The 24,460-nt window shown below is 37.5% G+C and overlaps 1 protein-coding gene across 3 annotated transcripts in view; it reads left to right on the forward strand.

Annotated features, from left to right (window-relative positions):
* The window catches only part of LOC115421075 (low affinity immunoglobulin gamma Fc region receptor II-like), a 299,216-nt gene that overhangs the window by 232,871 nt on the left and 41,885 nt on the right, over positions 1-24,460 (forward strand). The gene's annotated exons all lie outside the window — the stretch shown is intronic.

The raw sequence follows: 24,460 nt of genomic DNA on the forward strand, positions 1-24,460 counted from the left end.
TCCCACCCCCTGGACCCAAACCAAACAGCACTTAAACGGGATTTCAGACCCACCTCCACCCCACCTCCACCCCCACTCTGAGAGGAAACCATCAGAAGTGCGTTTCCAGCCTGTTGACGCATCCGTCCTTCTTCTGCTCTGACAGCAGATCACAGCTGAGCCTCAGATACTTGTCATGGTGTCGGCTGGAAATTCATCTGGGTCCTGGATGTTTCAGACTTCCTCTGCGGCTCAAACAACTCCAAACACTTTTACTTCTAAACGCACAAAATAATGCATGTGTATTTTATTGCTCTGATAACAGATAATGAGGCCTGACATTAAGTAGGTAAACAGTACACATGACACAGGCCGCATCTGAAACGTACAGTTCAAGACAATCAAACATCCGTAATGAACAAATTTGTAAGAAAAAAAAGAGCAAATAATTAACAAGAAAAACACAGGTTAACCCTTTCATGCATGAATTATGAGAACCTTAGTCAATTTTTTTTTCTTGAGTGTTTTTGTTCCTCTTTAGACATGAAAAAAAAACAATGCAAATGATTTTTTTTTTTTATATGAACCTATTTCTGGTGGAGTCACAAAAATGTCCCCTCCGCTGGAAACCATGCATTTAAGTTTTGACGCAAAGAAACATGGATTTAAAACTCATCATCAGAAAGTGATAAACTGTGTGAAAACTAGGAAATAAAAAACATGTTTAATGCCGCTATTTGCTAAATCGCTGTTTTCTCACATTTTATCCTACTCTAATATTAGTTATTACTCATTTCATGGACATAAATCCTCTTGACACCCAGGAATTTGACAGTTTTAGCTTCTTTTCTTTACATTAAAAACTTGTCTTGACTGGAAACTGCATAATGCAACAGTTTATTCAGATACATTTTTAAAATTTTTTTTATTTATGGATTGATTGATTTTTTTAATGAAATGTCCTTTGTAAAGCACAGCATTTTGAAGTTAACCCTTTGGTGCATAGTGGTCACTCCAGTGGACAGTTGTTCTCCAGCTGTTCTCTTGTATATTATATTCATGGATTTTGTTGTTTTAGTTCCATATCATTCAACAGTGGACACTCATGCACCATCCCATAATACACTGACATTCATACTGTTACTGTAACTTTGCTGTTTTTGATAAACCTGATCTGCACTAACATGTTTGAGTGGAAATCCATTTTTTTATTGTTATTAGACTGTAATTAACAGGGTTTTTTGGGGTTTTTTTTTTTTTAGGAAAAAGTTTTTTTTTTTTGTATATTATCTCCATAAAGTGAGTAATGACCAGTATTAGAGTATATTAAAATGTGACAAAACATCAGATTTGCTGCATTAAAATTTTATTTCATAGCTTTCATTCAATATCAGTAAATTTGTTTCTTTGCTTCAGAATTAAGTGCACAGTGTCCAGCTGAGTAGACATTTTTGCAACTCCATGAATAATAGGTTCATAATAAAAATGTCAGTTGTTTTGTGTTTTTAATGCCTAGAGGAATAAAAACACTCAGGGAAAAAAAATCTTGATTAAAGCTCTTACAATTCATGCATGAAAGGGTTAAACTGTCAAACTGTTGTCCCCTACAGAGGACAAAATGCATTGCTGGGTCTCAGGAGGATATGCAAAACAAACAAACAAACAAACAAACAAACAAACAAACAAACAAAACAAAAAAAAACACTTTTTGTTTCAGAAAACTGTTAATTACAGTCTGATAACAATTAGCAACTGCTTTACACTCAAACACGTCAGTGCAGATCAGGTTTATTATGAGCAGCAAAGTTACAATAATTATAGGAAGTGTTTGGGAGGATGCATGAGTGTCTGTCGGCTGAGATGGAACTGAAACAACAAAAGCCTGAATATACAAGAGCACAGCTGCAGAAGAACTGTCCACTGGACTGACCGCTGGAGTGACCACTGGGTGACCACTGGGCATGAAAGGGTTAAATTCAGATTCAGATTCAGAAAACTGTCTTTATCCCTATACAGACAGTTCATTTGCAGCGTACCACAGACATCAGCCCACATCCAAAGTGCAAAGTGACAAACAGAAATAAATGTGTGCACAAATACCGGAGTAATGAAAGCAGCTACCAATAAATGCATTTAAATAATCAACAATGAATAATCAATAAATACCAATGCAGACTAAAAGACTAAAAGACAGGGTAAAAGAAGAAGAAAACAGAAGGTTAATATACAGCCGATCATTACAGCTTTAATTTGATGAAATTAATTTGACAGTTTGTGTTTTTATTCAACACTAGTCAAGTCTGCGTCAGACTGTATGTACACGACAGATTCCATTAGAATGAACAGATGAACGCACACGGAGGTTAAGGGAAGAGTCTGACATCACACTGGTAAAAAGTGAAATCAGCTTGAATTTAACAACAATAAAAACTGTATTTGTATTTGAATTATAATTCTATATGAAATAACTCTATAACAGTTCACAGTAACCCCCCCCACCCCTATGCACATGTGAAACCCCCAGTTTAACATGTAAATACTGAATTTGAATTCTACAGTCATAGAAATGAAGGCAGTAGGTCTGATGGTGACACTGGTGGGGACACACAAGTGCTCCAAGGCAGCACTCCTGAAAGGGCATGGTTTTTTTTGTTTTGCTTTGCGATCATAATTTCATGTCATGTAGAGCTGATCAAACAAACAAAAAACAAACAAACAATCATAGTCAGAAAAACAATGCAGTCATTGACACGTTAATAATGTTTATCTGAATATTTAAAGACAAGAATTTAATGCATTCTGCAGTTTTCTAATGACGAACACATGCAGTAATGTGGAACCACACCTGGATTTACAGCCTCTGCTCCTCCACCTCCTCTATCTCCTCCGTCTTCTCCTCTTCCTTCTTCTCCTCCTCTACCTCCTCCTTCTTCTCCTCCTCCTTCTCCTCCTCTACCTCCTCCTCCTTCTCTACCTCTTCCTCCATCCTCTTCTCTTCCTCTACCTCCTCCTTCTTCTCCTCCTCTACCTCCTCCTCCTTCTCTTCCTCTTCCTCCATCCTTCTTCTCCTCCTCTACCTCCTCCTTCTTCTCCTCCTCCTCTACCTCCTCCTCTTCTCTCCTCCTCTTCTCTCCTCTCTCCTCTCCTCTTCTCCTCCTCTTCCTCCTCCTCCTCCTCTCCTTCTTCCTCCTCTACCTCCTCTTCTTCTCCTTCTACCTCCTCCTCTACCTTCTCCTTCTTTTCCTCCTCTTCCTCCTCCTTCTTCCTCCTCTACCTTCTCCTTCTTTTCCTCCCTCTTCTCCTTCTTTCCTCCTCTACCTTTTCTTTTTCTCCTCTTCCTCCTCCTCCTCCTTCTCCTCTTACCTCCTCCTCCTCTCTACTGTCTGTCACCTGACCTAATGCATGACATATGAACAGATTACAGATCCACTGTTCATACAGTTTGATGGTACAGTTACTGCCTGAGCAAAAAAGGCTTTAGTTTCAATTATTACATGTAATTTATTCCCAAAAATATGGATAAAATCACATCTAGAATCACATTTACAATCTGAGCTTTTATTGTATTTTCTCCACAAATTTTCTTTGTGTGTTTTTTAAACAGTTGCTCTCTTCCGTAGAAATGTATTAAAATATAAGTAAAGTAACTTTTAAAAGTGTTTCTGTTTGGTATTAAATAGTGTCTTTTCTTCAGTTTCTACAGTTCTAGACCCTTAAACTAACTTGTACTGGGACTCCTATAGAAGTGTCTTCTGTCCAGTTTTCTTTTCTTTGACATCCTTTACATCCTAATTACTGAGCACACACACACACACACACACACACACACACACACACACACACATGTAACTGACTCCACTCATATTCAAATCCGTCTAACTGATGTGACTCAGGCAGAACAAATACAAACATGTTGAAAACTTACGTTAGCGCTCCAACTGCAGGTTCCTTTTACAAGTAGATGGAGTGACAGCGGGGACGGCCAATCACATGTACGTTAGCAAAACCAAAGAGCCAATCTGAGAGCGACATTTACGTTAGAGGCGGGACTTCTAGCAGAGACCGACTGTTAACCCTTTGTGTGCCAGAATCATCGACAAAATACTACGAACAGCTGTTGGACTGATAGTGAGTCCACAGTAGTGGTAGTCATACTGGTAGGGACGGGTCCCTAGAGTCCCTACGCAATTCTACGCCCCTGATATAAATATTTATAGAAATACCAAATTTCTTATTTTTCTCTTACATTTCACTTTTCACTCTCTTGTATTTTTGCTTGGTGTTGTTGTTGCTATGAAATTTCCCAACGGTGGGATAAATAAAGCCTTATCTTATCTTATCTTATCTTATCTTGTCTTATCTTATCTTATCTTGTCTTACCTTATTTTATCTTATCTGAATTGTACAATATTATTCTCTTTTTTGCGCATTCATTTGTAAATTAGTTCTGCACATGTTGGACTCTATTGGCTTTAATTCATAAATTTGCAGATACAGTATTTTCAGTTTTTATTTGAGGGACTGACGAGAGTTTTGTCAATTTGTAAAAAAAGAAAAGAAAGAGTAAGATGGCAGTTTTTAACGAAGAAGCAAATATAAAATTAAAAAGGAAAACGAGTAAAATCTGTTAAAGTTTGCAGCTGTTGAACGAATGTCAGAGCAGAATTATCTGATGAAATGAAACCATCAGCTCCATGAAGGACTGAGGTTCTGGAAAGATGAACACATGGACCCAAGTGGAGGAGGAGACCTGAGGAGGAGATCTGAGGAGATCTGAGGAGACCTGAGGAGGAGATCTGAGAAGGAGATCTGAGGAGACCTGAGGAGGAGATCTGAGGAGGAGATCTGAGAAGGAGATCTGAGGAGGAGACCTGAGGAGTGGCCCTTCTGCTCCTTATTGTTGGATTTTGTTCTGTCATCTCCACCTCCTTCTTCTTCTCCACCTCCACCTCCTTCTCAACCACCACCTCCACCTCCTTGTCCATCTCCACCTCCACCCCCACCTCCTTCTCCTTCTCCACTTCCTTCTCATGTCCACCTCCTCTCCTTCTCCTTCTCCACCTCCACCCCACCTGTGACCCACCTGCAGTGCTTTGGTTCACCTCAGGGTCAGTGTTCGTACCTGGGGTGTCATGGTGCCACAGGAGGAAAAATAAAAATAAATAGAGGTGCTCTTATGTCGGGGGGGGTTTGGGGGGGGGGGGTGACCTGCACACTGACTCACGCTGAGGAGAAAATGTGAAAAGTTCATTGTGGTTTGGTGGACTTTCTCTCCAAATTCCTGAGGCAATAAATGCTGCATGGGTTGGTCAGCTTTAGATCTAGTCCAGGGGGGTCAAACATACGGTCCCAGGGCCAAAACCGGCCTCCAAAGGGTCCAATCCGGCCCGTGGGAAGAGTTCGTGGAATTCAAAAATGACACTGAAGATATTAACAGTTAAAGATGTTCAACTCATTTTACTTCCAGTTCCACATTCAGACCAGTATGATGTGGGTCAGACCAGTAAAAACATCATAATAACACAAATAATGACAACTACAATATTTCTCTCTTATTTTAGTGTAACAAAAAAAGTAAAATTACATGAAAATATTTACATTTATAAACTATCCTTCCACAAAAAATGGGAATAGTCTCTGGATCGACTCTTTCTTTTTAAATTCAACAGTTTCCAGGTTGTTCCATACAGAAGAAGCTGAAGCTTGGTACCAGTCATGTGTCTGTCCAATTAGATTCAATTCCAATCAATATTTGTTGAGTTCTAATTTTAAATGTGTGGTAAATGGGATTTTCAACGTTAAATGGAAATGTCCACAGAGTCCACATTCCACAGTGGATGTGGACAAGAGGAAGATTAAATTTAAAGATTCATAAAGTACGCACTACATTAAAAAGTTTCCGTATCTCCATTTGTGGAGTAAAACTATGGAACAAATGGTGTGGAGATAAACAAATATCTAATATAATTCAGTTTAAAAAAAGATATAAAGAATTGATTCTTGAGAGGTACAGTATTTAATAATGACACTGAGGCCTGTTTGTTTTGTTTTGTATGATAGTGTCCTGTTAAATCTGCTGTAGTTATTGAAGAAAATGTTCGATTTGTTGAGTCTGTTTGTATGACCACACTGACACGAATATAATGTTGTGGATAATTCAGTTGCTGTACTATGGACTGTTGTGGTACAATGCTAAAATTGGGGCAATAGTATAGGTTAATTGCTGTATAAAGTTAATTAAAAAGGTTTAAAAAGACTGAGGGGTAGGATTAAATAAGTTCATACTTCTTCCTACTCCTTTTTGACCGTGCAAAATTCAGACTTGTACGTGCTTGAAGATAAATTCTGTCCATTTAAATGTTATTTTGTTATGTCTTAACTTGCTTTGTTTTGTTTTATTTTTTGCATGTTTGAAATAAATAAAAATAAATAAAAATAAAATAAATAAAATAAACAATTTTGTGTCAGATACAAGATATTGTTCTAAGCTACAGGTGGATCCAATTGGAGGCTAATTGGAGTTGTTTGAAATTTTGATGAATTTTGGAAAACTGCTCAGTGATGACAGATAGGAAAATGGTAGATTTTGTGACCTTGCTGTGACCTTGAACTTTGGCCTAATTGGCCCAAAATTGAATGGGTTGGTCCCAGGGCCTAGGCCTATCTGTGGGAAGATTTGGGAAAGATGGGTGGAAGAGTTTCCCTGTAAAGTTGCTAACAAAAACAAAACAAACAAACACACAAAGCAAAGTGATCACATTACCTCCTGGCAGAGGTAATAACATGCCCAATACCCACAATGCAATGTGGAGATAAAAAGTTGTGGTCATGACTAAAACTGAGTGATTTAAATCCATTCAACTTAAACTTTTCATACTTTCGACTCTGTCTACAAATGAACAGAATATACTGAACATTTTATCGTAATGTAATCAAACTGAAATCATTTAAGTACACTGTGATTAAAGCATTTAAGTGAATACAAAGTCCGGGTTCACTGGTCTGTATGTGGAACCTGAACTAAAGTGAATGTGACATCCCTGATCTGTTCAGACTAACTCTACAGTCTGAACAGACCTGAAGCGTCTTATTCTTCTCAGACACTTCCTGTCAGGTGTTTACGACACACACTCATCCTTTCTCACAGCTCAGATGTGACTGGCTTTATGTCAGTGTGATTCATTTCAGTCTGACTGGGACTGAATACGGTCCAAACATCTCCTTTAACATTCAGGAGGCCAAACTTCTGAAGGCAGGAGACATGACATCATGACGCCCAAAGCCACACTTGGCTCTAATTTAATTTCAGTGAAATGTCTTGAAACGTTGGCATGGCACTAAACGAGAAAAAGAAAAAAAAGACGGGTTTATTTTCCCAAAAGCACAAACCCCTTGAAACGTATGAATGTCATTCTCAAAGCCGACTACCAAAAAGTGAAAGCTGTGCATTCGTGCTGTGAAAATTTGTTTTCCTTGTTTGTATTTATTTTCCAGGGGGCGGGCATTCCTGAGCGCTGACAGACCTCTGCTCCCAGTCGCTGGACTAAGTCATCTGGGTTCATGTCGACACGTTGCACTGGTCACCAGTGACTGAAACCAGATCAGACCAGCCGACTGGATTCAAGAGCATTTCCACAACACTGGAGCTGTATGCAACTACTGCAACGAGAGGCAAAAAACACTTTACAGAGCGAAACGGAAAAGACTGAAAACAATGAACATGTCAGATACGTTCAACTGTTACTGCAGCAGTTACACAGTGTCATCTGCATCTACAGCAAAAGGAAAAAATGTCCTTTTAACAACAGTTACAAACACCTGGAGCTGCTTTGACCTACACTGAAAAAAAAAAAAAAAACACGTTAAAAAAAACTGTAATATTCCAGCAGCAGGGGTGCCGAAAAAATACTGTAAAATACCAGAAAATAACCATCTCATAAAAATACGGTAATTTTCAACAATTAAAATACAGGTTTTTGCACTAACTTTACATGACATTTTGCATATTTTTTTTTTTTTAATGTTTAATAAAGACTATTTACATGTATTAAAACAATCAAATTACCTACATATATATAAATAATTTTCAGTGAGACTAAGTTGTACAGTCCACTGATAAAAACTGTATTTGGACAGTTTATCAGTGCTTATACATGTTATACATTCACAAAAATACATTTATTCAACTTTTTGTTGTGAAACCTCCTGTAATTACAAAGATATTTGTCAATTAACAAACAAGTCTGGTTCAACTGACAGAACAAATACTTCTTTTACAGTTAATTGTCAGTAATTTTATCTCGTTTTACTATATTTTTTTTTACAGTATTAAACTTTAAATTAACAGTTTAATTCAATCTAATCTGATCTAATGTAATCTAATGCAACCTAATCTACTCCAATCCAATCTAATCTAATCTAATCTAATCTAATCTAATCTAATCTAATCTAATCTAATCTAATCTAATTATTATTATTATTATTTTACTTTTTTCCACTTAAGATCCTATTGGTCTGTATGTGGAACCAGAACTAAAATAATTCTAACATCCTTGAAGAAGATATTAGCAAATCTTCTGAACCGCTTTAAAATTTCACACATTCATGCATGGGGCCACATTAGACCCTTTGACGGCCCAGTTTTGGCCCACAGGCCGTATGTTGACACTCCTGCTATAAAGAAAGTACAACAAATCAAGTCATTTCATTTGAGGAGTTTAAATTGGTTGGTTATCTCATGAAAAGTGGAAGTGGAAACATGTAAAAATATTTAAAGTACATTTTGCGTCTGAACCTTGTGCTGCCAACAGCCGTCATTTGGGAATAAATGAGTCCTGAGTGTTTGTGTGGGCCTAAGGCAGCAGGTGAAACAGACTGACTGTTTGTGTGGGCCTAAGGCAGCAGGTGAAACAGACTGACTGTTTGTGTGGGCCTAAGGCAGCAGGTCAAACAGACTGACTGTTTGTGTGGGCCTAAGGCAGCAGGTCAAACAGACAGACTGTTTGTGTGGGCCTAAGGCAGCAGGTGAAACAGACTGTGTGTGTGGGCCTAAGGCAGCAGGTGAAACAGACTGACTGTTTGTGTGGGCCTAAGGCAGCAGGTGAAACAGACAGACTGTTTGTGTGGGCCTAAGGCAGCAGGTGAAACAGACTGTGTGTGGGCCTAAGGCAGCAGGTGAAACAGACTGACTGTTTGTGTGGGCCTAAGGCAGCAGGTCAAACAGACTGACTGTTGTGTGGGCCTAAGGCAGCAGGTGAAACAGACTGTGTGTGGCCTAAGGCAGCAGGTGAAACAGACTGACTGTTTGTGTGGGCCTAAGGCAGCAGGTCAAACAGACTATGTGTGTGGGCCTAAGGCAGCAGGTGAAACAGACTGACTGTTGTGTGGGCCTAAGGCAGCAGGTGAAACAGACTGACTGTTTGTGTGGTGGGCCTAAGGCAGCAGGTCAAACAGACTGACTGTTTGTGTGGGCCTAAGGCAGCAGGTCAAACAGACTGTGTGTGGGCCTAAGGCAGCAGGTGAAATAGACTGTGTGTGTGGGCCTAAGGCAGCAGGTGAAACAGACTGTTTGTGTGGGCCTAAGGCAGCAGGTGAAACAGACTGTGTGTGTGTGGGCCTAAGGCAGCAGGTGAAACAGACTGACTGTTTGTGTGGGCCTAAGGCAGCAGGTGAAACAGACTGACTGTTTGTGTGGGCCTAAGGCAGCAGGTCAAACAGACTGTGTGTGTGGGCCTAAGGCAGCAGTGAAACAGACTGACTATTTGTGTGGGCCTAAGGCAGCAGGTGAAACAGACTGTTTGTGTGGGCCTAAGGCAGCAGGTGAAACAGACTGGTGTGTGGGCCTAAGGCAGCAGGTGAAACAGACTGTGTGTGGGGCCTAAGGCAGCAGGTCAAACAGACAGACTGTTTGTGTGGGCCTAAGGCAGCAGGTCAAACAGACTGTTTGTGTGGGCCTAAGGCAGCAGGTCAAACAGACTGTGTGTGTGGGCCTAAGGCAGCAGGTGAAACAGACTGTTTGTGTGGGCTAAGGCAGCAGGTCAAACAGACAGACTGTTTGTGTGGGCCTAAGGCAGCAGGTCAAACAGACAGACTGTTTGTGTGGGCCTAAGGCAGCAGGTCAAACAGACTGTTTGTGTGGGCCTAAGGCAGCAGGTCAAACAGACTGTGTGTGTGGGCCTAAGGCAGCAGGTGAAACAGACTGTGTGTGTGGGCCTAAGGCAGCAGGTGAAACAGACTGTGTGTGTGGGCCTAAGGCAGCAGGTGAAGCCTTTGCAGGAGCTGGTGCATTCCTCTCAGTTTCTCTCCACTCTCCATGTCTTTACTTTGGCCAACGCAGCAGGCTGATTGTTTTCCAGGACAGACATAAATATGGAAAGACGTGCTTTTCTCTCCTTTATCAATCTGCTTTTAGCAGGTTTGAGTGTTTTCAGGAATGAGACTGTGTGAAGCCAAACAACTCAGGACGGCTTTCCCTGCATCTGAAAGAATGTATTCCTGTTTTTATGACTCAGTATTCACTCTAATAATAAACACCGCTGCTGTCTTTCATTCATGTGCACCTGCACATGAGCTCTGGCCTTTCAACAAAACATTCCAATAAACATATCAGCATTATCATACAGCAGTCATGTGGTATCTTTTAGCCAATTTTCTAAATTGCTATGAATGTAAGCTTTGAATTTATTTTTGAAGTTTAGATTTTGGAAGACATGTTCAGAAAGGTATAATTTGGCTTTCATTGATTTTATTACAATATGATGATCACTTCCACAATAAATCTGTAAATAAGGATCTAATGTGGACAAACATATTAATATATATATATATATATATATAATATATATAATATATATATGTATATGTGCACTGCAAAATTGTATATAAGTAAAATAAAAGAGTAAATGAGAAGAATTTGTGTATTTTCCACAGTTAATGAAACCCAACTATGACTGTGAAAAGAAAGAAAGAAAGAAAGAAGAAAGAAAGAAAGAAAGAAAGAAAGAAAGAAAGAAAAAGAAAGAAAGAAGTAAAAGAATGAAAGAAAGAGAAAGAAGAACTTGCCGTACACTGATTTCCAGTATAAATATCTGACTGTACAGCCACAGTTCAAAGGTGACTCAAACCTGTGTATAAATCTGCAGTGTGGACCATGGAGCCTGAATCTTCTTTCTTTTCTGTGCAGGACCAAACTTTACAGACACACAAACAGTCGTGTGTAAAAAGTTAAACCCACCAAACATGTCCCTTTAAGACGCGTCCCTTTAAGACTCTATTGGACATCATGTGCTTTGAGGCGGGGCCGACAGGAGGGGCTGGCAGGGCGGGTTGGCCGACAGGGCCGTTCTCCACCTTATCTAAATGTGCGGTGAGGGCTCATTTCACCAGCCAATGGAGTTGGACGTCTAAGGTTCCATATAATTCAGCCATAAACCAAAAGTAAACAAATCTAATAAAAACGCTGGTTTAACGGAATAAAGTTCACAAGTGGGAAAAGTCTGAAAGGCTGGATAAAGGTGAGCGGGTTTTCTGTCAGGTCAGCTGTCTGGGACCATGTGACGGTCTGGAGGGTCTCTATTATCTGTGCAGTGCCCCCCCCCCCACAAAAGCAGGGACAGTGGTCTTGGGTTTCGCAGCAGGACCCCACATCTCTGGCATACACCACTCTTCAAGGCACAAAAAAAAAAAAAAAAAAATCCCCATCAGCCCTTGTACAGTCAAAACACCCCCCCCACCCCACCCCTCAGCCCCCCCCACACACAGACAGTGTAAGTGAAAGATAGAAGGAAAATAAATAGACGGACATGCATTTCCTGCAGGGAGCCACTCTGCAGCTCCGACTGTTTGTTTTGACATTCATTAAGTTATCATTTCCAGGCGGCCGACCAGCCAGGAACCTCCAAGACTGAGGTTCACCGCCTCCGGTCGGGTCCTGTTTGTGGACGGAGCCTCAGCTCCACACACACCACCACACACACACACACCCACACACGGCCATTATAATCCATCGCTTAAAATAAGGACAACAGCGTTCTAATTCTAACACCAATGTTTGTCCTCTGCTCAGAAAAGTCGTCTTTTTAAGCCAACGGTGGCGAGTTGGAGACAAATATATATAAAAATATATAATCTATCCACAGAACGGCTTTATTACTGTTACACTGTAAGCCTGGAATATGTATTCACTAAATGCTGTAATTACAATTACTTAAATTATTTAAGTTTTATTCCATTACTATAAATGTTCAGTATATTTAAATCACTCAGTTTTCGTCAGGACCACACCTTTTTATCCGTGCATTGCATTGTGGGTATTGGGCATGTGCTGTAAATGTGTTCTTTTTCTGTGCAGGGGTTCAGTGGGGTTGTGCTGTTAGTGTTGATTTGGACTGAATGTGTGTATGCTAATGTTTATTGTCCTTTTGTGTTTTTTTTGTTTTTTGTAGAGCTGCACCATGAGTCAGAGCCGGAGGAAGAACAATAGATTTACTGTTCAGCTAAAACTTGTCTAGTTTGATAAAAATTCTAATGCTTTGCCAAATTCAAAGCACTTCCTATACTGGTGAATTACACTGAGTTAACTTCCTGCCTAACTCTTATCCACGCTACAATATATTAAGTTAAATAATTATACAAAGCCATTCCTGTTGCAAAAGATTTTAATTTAAATCAACTTGGAATTGAGTAAAATAAACTGATGACATTCAGTCTAATGATTATACAAAGCACTTGACATCGTAACAAATTTCAGTTAAATTAACTTGGCATTTAGTGTGTTGGACTTAAAATAGTAATTCCATTCAAATCAAGCATTTAAGTTTAATACACTCAAATTTTCATTGCTCATTAATTTTTAAGGCAACGAGTTACCTCAGATTTTTTAAGTAAACTCAATTTATCCGGTCTTACAGCGTTAAAACCCTCTGGTATCCCATCCACCAAGGCCCTTACTAAGCACCAAGTGTGCCTTTTGGCACATTTGTGGAATAATGTAAAAAAAAATTTCATACAGTTTGTTTTTAATTCTTTTACACTTTTTCTATTTCATCAACTTGAGCCATAAATAAAAATACCAAATACTCAATGATTGTCACATTTTTTAACCCTTTAAATGCCGTGTTTGTAATGTAAACAAACCATTTTTTGGATGCAAAAAATACAAAAAATTATTTTTTTTCAATATACTACATAAAAAGTGGATCACATATGATTTGATTTTTCATCTGGCATATGTCAGTGACTGACAGCAACATTGGTTAATTTGCATTATTTTTGGCGCTAGGTCAAATGTTCAAAAATACTAGCATCTGTCACCAAGTGTGCCAAAAAGGCACACCTATAAATCAAACTATTAAATATTATATATTGATTTATTTTTCTGCTCTAATTTGATTTTATTTTTGTACATCCAGGTGAGCCCTAATCATACAGATCAAATGTTAGAAATAAACAGTGGTTTCCAGCTGTTATTTTCCACCTGTATAAAGTGCAGTGGAACAGCGTCCTGGTCCAGGTGAACCCAACACAAACCCTAAAGGTCCTGCTTCCTTTTTCCTGTCGTCATCTGCATACGAAGCGTGTCATTCGCTGTAGGTTTCACCACTTTGTTCCACGTCTTTCGGTACGGCTGTTTCCCTTTTTTTTTCGGCAGGACACTTGAGCAGGATCCACATGATGGGAGCGCCTGCAGATATTTGGGCTGGTCCGGCTCCGATCGCTCCTAATGAATTTGGAGGAGAGGTGGCCCAGGTTTTCAACACAGAAAAAAAACAGCTGCAGGGTGAAAGTCAGCAGGCGATAAGAGAGGAAGAAAACAGCAAAAGACGCACTGATACAGACGGAAAAACAGAAATATTAGTGTGGAAAGATTTATTACATTTGATCAGTCAGTGTTTTCTACGGAGGCACCAGGACCATCCATCCATCTGTGCATCAGACACAGATAAGTCTATATCCACATATTCTAACTGTTTAAGTCATCCACTATATGGACAAAAGTCTGTGGACACGTTGAATCCAGGTGTTTCTTTTCTAACAGGGGTCTGGGATCCAAAACAATAATGACTAATGTCAGAATATAGTTTTATATTATGGGATAAATATCCTATTGATTATTAATATTGATGTTTCTGTTTCCGATCCTCATGAACAGGACATCTGACAGCTGGAGACATGATGTGTCCACATATTTATGTCCATATAGTTTAGAAACATCAATATTTCCTTAAAGTTTAATGGTAGATTTTTCTTCCTCAGTGAGATGTGAAGAAAGTAAAATTATTATTTATAGTCAGAGCAGGAAAAATATTATAGAAATTTGGAGGAGGAACATTAAAATCAGAATCATGGATACAAAAAAAAGACAAAAAAAAAAATCAATGTTGAGAGAAATTAATTAAAAACCATCTCTGAGTCATTTTGGAAACAAAGATAACAATTTAAAAAAACTAAACATACACTGATATTCACCATATATATGGGATGAATATCATTACATTGGTTAGTCTGAGTTAAACTGTTATCTTTGTTTCCTGTTCATGAGGATCGGACACAGAAACATAAATATTAATAATCAATATGATATTTATCCCATATAAAAACTATATTCTGACATTAGTCCTTATTGTTTTGGATCCCACACCCCTGATAGAAAAGAAACACCTGGATTCAACGTGTCCACAGACTTTTGTCCATTTGTGGATGACTTAGACCATTATGCTATGAGGATAATATATTAGCGTCTACAGATTTATTCCAACAGATAAATCAGTTTTTTCTGTGCAGGTCCAGGCTGATCCGTCCGTCTGTGCATCAGTAACAGACTAATAGAAAGTCTTTGTGTGTGTCCTCTCAGTCGGTGAAGGGTTTGTTTTTTTGTTTTTTTTTTTTTTTTTAGGGTTTGGGTTTTACTTGCCCCTCTTCTTACCCCCTCCCCAGCCGACACTCAGCTGGACGGGGTTGTCTCGGAAGGAGATGCGTCCTTTTATTTGGACCAGACGGGACTCGTTAGCAGATGGAATGTCTTTCCCTGAAAACAAAGATAAAAATATCATCAGATCAGCCTCTTATCGAAATCAGCTATTGTCGACAACAGAACTGTGCAGCAGGTCTTTATGTGAATGAATGAATGAATGAATGAATTTATTTTTGGTTTCACATCAATCATTGTACTCAGTACATTAATCATAATAAACAGAAAAAAAAAAAAATGAATAGGCTAGAAGCAACAGCTTATTTTTTGCCTATCCTTTTCAACTCATACACTGCTTACATCAACTTAAATGTGTACAGCATTGAGAATTCACACCATAATAATAATAAAAAAAAACAACAAAAAAAAAACAACAAAAACATATCTACCATCTCAATTCAATATGTCTGAATAATTTTAAACTTAAGGTACTTTTTTTTTTAAACTTCGCCAAAGGAATGGATAACTTAAATGCATCATAAGGGTTAGGTAATAAGAAAAAGATGACAATATCAGAAACAATTGCCCAGTCTCAAACATTTAGATGCGCAATGTATATTTATGGATCTATTTAATGTACACTCAGAAAACAGTCTGATTATATCAGGTTGGAATCAAAGGATATATTCATTATTCACTATTTCAAAAAAATAAAAGAAAAATATCACTTGACTGTTGAATTAGGATAAAGATGCTCAAATTTTAATTGTTACAACCTTTAATTATTAAATTAGAATGGTCCCAATAGCAATTAGCAAAAAAAAATCTTGAAATGTTCCATCTCCAGTGGTGGAAATGCATTAAGATCCTTTACATAATTAAAAGTATTTAAAAAAAAATAAAAAAAAAAAAAACACTATGAAAGTTCACGTAAAACTTCTGCAGTCATACCCTTATTTAACCTCCTGAGACCCAGCTATAGACAAGACTTTCACAGTTTTATAGAAAAAAAAACAAACTAAAAAACTGTCCACCACAAAGGACATTCCATAAAAAAACAAGTGTTCAGAGATCGCAAACCTCTGCCAAGCACCTGAACAGTGTGCATGTGTGGATCAACTATTTCTTTTTAAACTGTGGATGTGCAAAACAAATTTCATAAGGATATTTCATTAATTGCATTTTTTATGATTTTTTGAAAATGGTGCATAAAAAATAACAAAAGTCAACAGAGCGTAACGGAAGAGAAACGGAGCAGAACGATATTTTGTACAAAGTTGAAGCTTGGTACCAGTCATGGTCTGTCCAATTAGATTCATTCACATCAATATTTGTTGAGTTCTAATTTTAAATGTGTGGTAAATGGGATTTTCAGTATTAAATGTAAACGTTCACAGAGTCCACATTCCACAGTGGATGTGGACAATTTTGTGCCAGATACAAGATATTGTTCTAAGCTACAGGTGGATCCAATTGGAGGCTAATCGGAGTCATTTTGAATTTTTTAGGAATTTTGGAAAATTGCTCAATGATGACAGATGGAAAATTGTAGATGTTGTGACCTTGCTGTGACCTTTAACTTTGGCCTACTGGGACCAAAATGTAATGGGTTGGTCCCAGGGCCTAGGCCTATCTGGGGAAGATTTGGGAAGGATTGTTGGAAGAGTTTTCCTGTAAAGTTGCTAACAACAAACAAACAAACAAAGCAAAGTGATCACAATAAAAAAAAATAAAAAAAAAAAGCATCTGAAAAAACCGTTGCATCATGATGTTTCCAATACAGGCCATGATTGAATTCAAAAAGCCTGAGCTTGTCCTTTCTGGGTCTGTGGGGTTTAGTAACTTGATGAATGTCTTCGATGGACTTCACAGGAGTTTATATTCATGTTGATGGGATTCATGTCACACGTCTAGTTTGAGTCATCTCTGTATTTTGTCACACTTTTACTCATGTGTTGACATCTGGAAAGTCTGTTAGTGCATTTTCAGTTTTTAAAGCAGTTCACTGTTTTGGGATGTTCTTAAGTCCAGTATTTTTTATATTTTTTGTGCTGTATTTTGGTACTCTTTCAAAACTGACACGGTTCATGTCCAGGGGTTTATACTAATAAATATTATATATCCTAATGATAAACGGTCTGTCATGTAGGGTATGTTGTGATGAAAACAATGATGCGGGAAAAAAAATAAAGGTTAAGTATGAAAATGTGCAGTAAATAATGCATGTCAGTGTTTATTATTAAATATGATTTAAATTCATTTTACTTGTACTTTATTGGTGTACATGAACTCATCTGAACTACTTTATAACATTCATAGTTGAATCCACAGGAATGCATTACGTCCCATAAGACCACCTCATGTTTGTACGTGGTGCTGTTGTGGAGTCGTGGTCATCTCTAAAAAGGCAACGTTTCATTTACAGCAGCAGGAAAACGCAGCTTTCCGTGTGTTTTAGAGTTTAGTTCTTTATATCACAAAGGGGAGAATTTGAAGGGGTAACTAATGTTGAAAATGTTGAAAAATGATGAAAAACTGTGATCTGAAAGGTAAATAAAGCTGGAATAAAGTAAAGGGTACAATATTTTCCTCTGAGATGCAATGAAGTAAAAGGATAAACCAGTCTAAAATGAAAGGATGTGAGCTGTAATTTCCAGTATGTAGTGCTTGTAAATCTGTGCAGTCCTGTTATGTTTTTTTTTTTTTTTTCAGTACTGTTGGTGTTCCTGGGTCTGTTAGCCTCAAAGCATGAGTGTCCAAGTCATCCACAAATGGACAAAAGTATGTGGACACGTTGAATTCAGGTGTTTCTTTTCTAACAGGGGTCTGGGATCCAAAACAGTAATGACTCATGTCAGAATATGGTTTTATATTATGAATAAATATCATTGCATTGGTTAGTTTGGGTTAAATTGTTATCTTTGTTTCCAAAATGTCTCAGAGATGGTTTTTAATTAATTTCTCTCACACTGATTTTTTCTTTTTTTTTTTTTTTTTTAGTAAAATTTCTGATTTTAAATGTCCCCTGTCCTCTAAATTTCTAAAATATACTGTGTTTCCTGCTCTGACTGCAAATAATAATTTTACTTTCTTCACATCTGACTGAGGACAAAAAATCTACCATTAAACTATAAAGGAAATATTGATGTTTCTAAACTCTATGGACATAAATATGTGGACACATCATGTCTCCAGCTGTCAGATGTCCTGTTCATGAGGATCGGAACAGAAACATAAATATTATAATCAATATGATATTTATCCCATAATATAAAACTATATTCTGACATTAGTCCTTATTGTTTTGGATCCCAAACCCCTGTTAGAAAAGAAACACCTGGATTCAACGTGTCCACAGACTTTTGTCCATATAGTGGCTCATAATATGTTAAAATGAGACTATAAAGGTTTATATACATTAAAACCTGACTGTATATGTTTCTGTACGTTAAAACCTGACTGTAATGTTTCTATACATTAAAATGTGAGTGTAAATATTTCTTTGTGTTAAAATGTGAGTGTAAATGTTTCGATACATTGAAACCTGACTGTAAATGTTTCTATACGTTAAAATGTGACAGCAAATATTTCTATACATTGAAACCTGACTGTAAATGTTTATATACGTTAAAACCTGACCATAAATTTTTCTATACATTAAAATGTGAGTGTAAATTTCTAAATGTTAAAATGTGACTGTAAATGTTTCTATATGTTAAACTGTAACTGTTTCTATATGTTAAACTGTAACTGTAAATGTTTCTATATGTTAAAATGTGACAGTAAATGTTTCCAAATGTTTCTATACGTTAAAACCTGACTGTAAATGTTTCTATACGTTAAACTGTAACTGTAAATGTTTCTATATGTTGAAACGTGACAGTAATTGTTTCCAAACATTAAAATGTGACTGTAAATGTGTCTATATGTTAAAACCTGACAGTAAATGTTTCTATACATTAAAATGTGAGTGTAAATATTTCTATACGTTAAAATCTGACTGTAAATGTTTCTATACGTTAAACTGTAACTGTAAATGTTTCTATACGTTAAACCTGACTGTAAATGTTTCTATATGTTAAACTGTAACTGTAAATGTTTCTATACGTTAAAACCTGACTGTAAATGTTTCTATATGTTAAAACGTGACAGTAATTGTTTCCAAACATTAAAATGTGACTGTAAATATTTCTAAATGTTAAAACCTGACTGTAAATGTTTCTATATGTTAACTGTAACTGTAAATGTTTCTATACGTTAAAACCTGACTGTAACTGTTTCTATATGTTAAACTGTAACTGTAAATGTTTCTATACGTTAAAACCTGACTGTAAATGTTTCTATATGTTAAACTGTAACTGTAAATGTTTCTATACGTTAAAACCTGACTGTAAATGTTTCTATATGTTAAACTGTAACTGTAAATGTTTCTATACGTTAAAACCTGACAGTAAATGCTTCTATACGTTGTTAACTCTCTCTGTGTTCTACGTCGGAGGCCCTTTTTTTTTTTTTTTCTTCCATTTCACCTGGGGATCGGTCCAAAGCTTTCCAAACATGCAGAACAAAGGCGCTGCTTCTATGAGGCGTGATGCGTTCCACGTGTAGAACCCGGGACGGTGATCCCCACACAGGGAGCCGAACAGGGGGGGTGGGGGCCCTGGAGGGAGTGGGGGGCTGGGACACATCACAGGTACTCATATCTGCACAGCTGGCACACTGTCTAGAATATCCACGCACCACCCATGAAAGTGAAGCAGGACCTAAACGCACCTATCCGGTTTTGGGTTCAGCGCCGGTGGAACTGTGAGCTTGTCCTCCCCTCAGAGTTTGTGTGATATAAAGACACCACAGTCTGCTGTGTTTATTTTCACATACTTAGGTCTGGCTTTAGCGGCTGAATTCAGTTTATTAAAAGACTTTTGTTCAATTATCTGTCCGAAATGAAAACCAGAACCTGCAACTCTGACGCATGTGTTGCTAATTTTAATGCAGTCATGCTATTAAACGTAGGCAGATAAACAAACGGCCACACATTTGAGCCAACCGCTGTGACCAAACAAATTGTTTTCCTTCGTTTTCCTCCTATTAGGGCCGAACAGCGGGCCAAATTGTGAGAGCAGATATGCAACTTAAGTGGTTTCCTCTGCACACCGAGTGAAAATATTTTGTGAGTCTGCGTTTTATGGCACAGTCCCAGCGAGTGGGGAGGATCAGATTCCAAAAGGTTATAGAGTATTTATGTAGTTTTTACTGCTGCGGCAAAGGAAGTCAACCCTCGCACTTTAATGTTTGTGTGCAAATTCAGAGGCAACGTTTTGATTAGAGCTGAAACGATTCATTGATTAATCGTAGGGGTGTTAGAAAATATCGGCTCTGCAATATATTGCGATATTCATGTCACAATACTGTATGGATATTAAAAAGTACTGTATGGATATTTTAAAGTATTTACTCAAATGCAGACATTGTGGAGGTTCATTTTTGTTTTTTGTTTTTCTTTATTGTTTATGTCTTATTTATAACTATTTAACACTCTTGTACTGAATAATGTTAGTTCCTTTGTTGGGATGCACAAAATCCTGTTCTGATGTTAGTTCTGAACTAATAGAATGTGAGCATTTGAACAGGCTCTTAAACTGTAATGTCTGTAAAACAGAATTTAATCTGTCTTGGTGGAGGTCTGTGCTCTCCGAGTGCTTTTCTTGTCTAGTTTTCTCTGTGTTTGAGTGAAAAAAATCAAATTCCATAATGAAAATGTTTACATCTACGAACCGTACTTGAACATAACATGAACAAATATGAACCTGAAAATTTTTAAGACAAATCAGTGCAATTTGAACAATATTACGCCTTAGTTTATCATTTATACATATGCATCACAACTTACAGATCACAGTGGATCTACAAATACACACAACATTTAGTAAGAGGCAGAATATTGGTACAATTCCACATCCTTCTCTTAAGAAATTTCAGGTTATTGACAGTTTTTGCAAAAGGATAGTCAGTAAATGTAAACATTTTTGTGTAATTTTACTTTTTTTGTTACACAACAAAGAGAAAAAAATTGTAGTTTTCATTATTTATAGGTTATTCTGATAGTATTTTACAGGTCTGACCCACTTGACATTGAACTGACCTAAAATGATTCTAACATCCTTGATTGTTTATTTCTTCAGTGTAATTTCTGCATTTCACAAATTCATCCCAGGGGCCTGGTTTGACCCTTTGGGGGCCGGATTTGGCCCCCAGGCCGCATGTTTGACACCTGTGATGTAGACGTTCATAAAAGCTCAGAGTAAATTCAAAGGTTACAACATAAAAACAGACTAAGTTGAGGAAAAAGTGACTTTTTCTGCCAAATCTATCATTAACTATTCAAGCTGCAGCTGTAGTTTTAATGAAGTTTGTTCTTTTGAGTCACTCTTAAATCTTCTTTCCAAGTTTATGAAATATGTAATTGTCTTTTACAAATCCACTGCCTTACACATACATTCATGCTACAAATTGCTCTGGATCAGTGGTGTGTTTTCATGGGTGCAGACAACGGGCCTTTCTTCCCCCTACCCATAATCCTGAGGGGAACAACAGTGCGCTTGCTTAGCACAACAACACCGGCCTCTGCCTCTGCTGCTGCTGCACCTCGTGGATGTCATTTTAAAATCATCATCGGAATCCAATTGTCCTCGTTAAGGTGGACAGGTCCTCCTTGACGGGGATTCCTGGGTCGGTTTAATGTGGTCATCTGCCGTCCGTCTGCTGTCAGTGGCATCTTTGTCACTCCAGCTCCTGAGCCCCAGTGCTTCTGACAGAAGACCCAGATTCTTCACTGAAAGGACTGGACTTTTTTTTTTTTTTTCTGCTTGTTTCCTGTCAGAGGGAGACATTCATGGTGCTGTGTCCCCGGCCCGACCTCGGCGACCCCCCCACCCCCCGCCCACCCCCCCAGCAGCAGAATAAGCAGTGGCCTTTAGCTGGCCCAGTGCACTCAGGTCTGCATGTCCAAAAACCCATGAGCGCAGGTTTGCAAACACAAACATCTGTACACATGTACACGCAGCAGTGGTGGAAGCGCTCAGATCTGTTACTTCAATAACAACATTAATAACACTGTCAAAATATTCCACGACAAGTTACAGGTCAGAATTTAAAATCTTAAGGCAGGGGCGTCAAACTCATTCTAGTTCTGGGGACATGCAGCTAAATTTGATCTGCAGTGGGCCCAACCAGTAAAATAATAAAAATAATATAGAAATAATGTCAACTCCAAACTTTTCTCTGTTTTAGAGTGAAAAAAGTAAATTTACATTATGAAAAGGTTTACATCTACAAACTAACCTTTCAAAAGATGTGAATAACATGAACAAACTGAAAAAATAAGTGTAATTTTAACATATTCTGCCTCAGTTTATCATTTCCACATGTACATTATAACTTACAGATCACAGTCGATCTACAAATACACAAATATTTAAATAACAGGCAGAAATTATTAAAATTGCACTACTTCTCTTAAAACATTTCAGGCTGTTCATGTTTGTTCAGATTATTCACATTTTTTGCGAAATTATATTTGTAAATGTAATATTTCATGTATTTACACTAAAACAAACACAAAAATTGGCGTTGTCATTATTTCTATGTTATTATGATAGTATTTTACTGGTCCTGCCCACTGGAGATTGAATTGGTCTGAATGGAACCTGAACTAAAAGGATGTTCATAGTTATAATTTTTGCATTTCACAAATTCATCCCAAGGGCCGGACTGGACCCTTTGGCGGGCCCAATTTGGCCCCCAGGCCGCATGTTGACACCTGTGTTTTAAGGTTTTTATCTGGAAAATCTACTGGTAGAGCTCCAACCATTATCATCACTTTAACTGTCCTGCTGCTGCATACTGTGTAATTTTGTACATATTAACAACTTATTTATTATTCTTTTTCTTTTTTTTTTGCATATTTTATAGTAGCTTTTATTCTATCTTATTTACCTTTCATATATTTTATTTCATATATTGTCCTTTTATCTTTCGCATGCTACAAAAACTGAGACCTGGATAACTATATTTCGTTTTATCATGTACTATTGATTGATTGATTGAACAATAAAGCTGAGTCTCACTCCACTACTGAACAAGAAAAGCACTCGGAGAGCACAGACCTCCGCCAAAACAGATCTGCCCCCCACCCCACCGTCACCACCAAAAGTTAATCCTTTGTTCCTTGTGCCAGTATCATTTCTTGAAAATTTCATGAAAATTCGTCCATAACTTTTTGAGTTATCTTGCTAACAAACAAATACACACGCATACATGCAAACACTCAAAGCAAAGTGATCACAGTACCTTCTGGTGGAGGTAATTAATGGACAACTACTTTGCTAACTCACTCATCAATCACTAACACTGTTTTATAATCTCTTAGAAAACTTCTGCTTCAGACATTAAATGAGCTAAATCTTATACACTTTAATAAGACGAATCAGAAACACATTAAAAAAGTGCTGATTTAGTTCATGTTTTCAGTATATATGATGGTGTGTTGTTGCATTCACATTTTATTAATTTACAAATCATTTAAAATACGTATGCAACTTGTATTCAGAATTTACTGCAAGATATGATTTTGTAAAAAGGGTCACTCCAGAAGCTATCCGTAGCTTCTAAACAGGGGCCAACAGTCCAACTGATTATGAAGACAATCCCTATTTCTACCTAAACTAAAACCTAACCCTTACTCTAAAACACAGGTGTCAAACACGCGGCCTGGGGGCCAAATCTGGTCCGCCAAAGGGTCCAGTCTGGCCCTTAGGATGAATTTGTGAAATGCAAAAATTACACTAAGGTGTTAACAATCCTTTTAGTTCAGGTTCCACATTCAGACCAATTCAATCTCAAGTGGGTCATAATAAACTATAAATACTCAGAACTCCAAATTTTTCTCTTTGTAAATGTTTTCATGTATTTACACTAAAACAAAGTATAATATCTCAAAAATGTCTGAATAACCTGAACAAATATGAACAATCTGAAATGTCTTAAGAGAAGTGCAATTTTAATAATATTCTGCCTGTTATTAAATGTTTTGTGTGTTTGTAGATCCACTGTGATCTGTAAGTTATATAATGTACATGTGTAAATGATAATCACAAGCGTAATAGTGTTAAAACTACACATTTTTTTCAGTTTGTTCATATTATTGACATTGTTTGAAAGGATTTGTAGATGCAAACATTTTCATCATGTAATTTTACTTTTTTCACTCTAAAACATAGAGAAAAGTTTGGAGTTGACATAATTTATATATTACCACCACCAGGAGGTATTGTGATCACTTTGCTTTGTGTGTTTTTGTTTGTGTGTTTGTTTGTGTGTTTGTGTGTTTGTTTGTTTGTTTGTTGTTTGTTAGCAAGATAACTCAGAAAGTTATGGATGGATTTTCATGAAATTTTCAGGAAATGATACTGGCACAAGGAAGAAATTATTAAATTTTGGTGGTGATGGGGGGGGGGCAGATCTGTCTTGGCAGAGGTCTGCGCTCTCCGAGTGCTTTTCTTGTTATATTATAAT

The sequence above is a fragment of the Sphaeramia orbicularis genome, chromosome 6 (genome assembly GCF_902148855.1).
Source record: "Sphaeramia orbicularis chromosome 6, fSphaOr1.1, whole genome shotgun sequence".
NCBI classification, from domain to species: Eukaryota; Metazoa; Chordata; class Actinopteri; order Kurtiformes; family Apogonidae; genus Sphaeramia; species Sphaeramia orbicularis.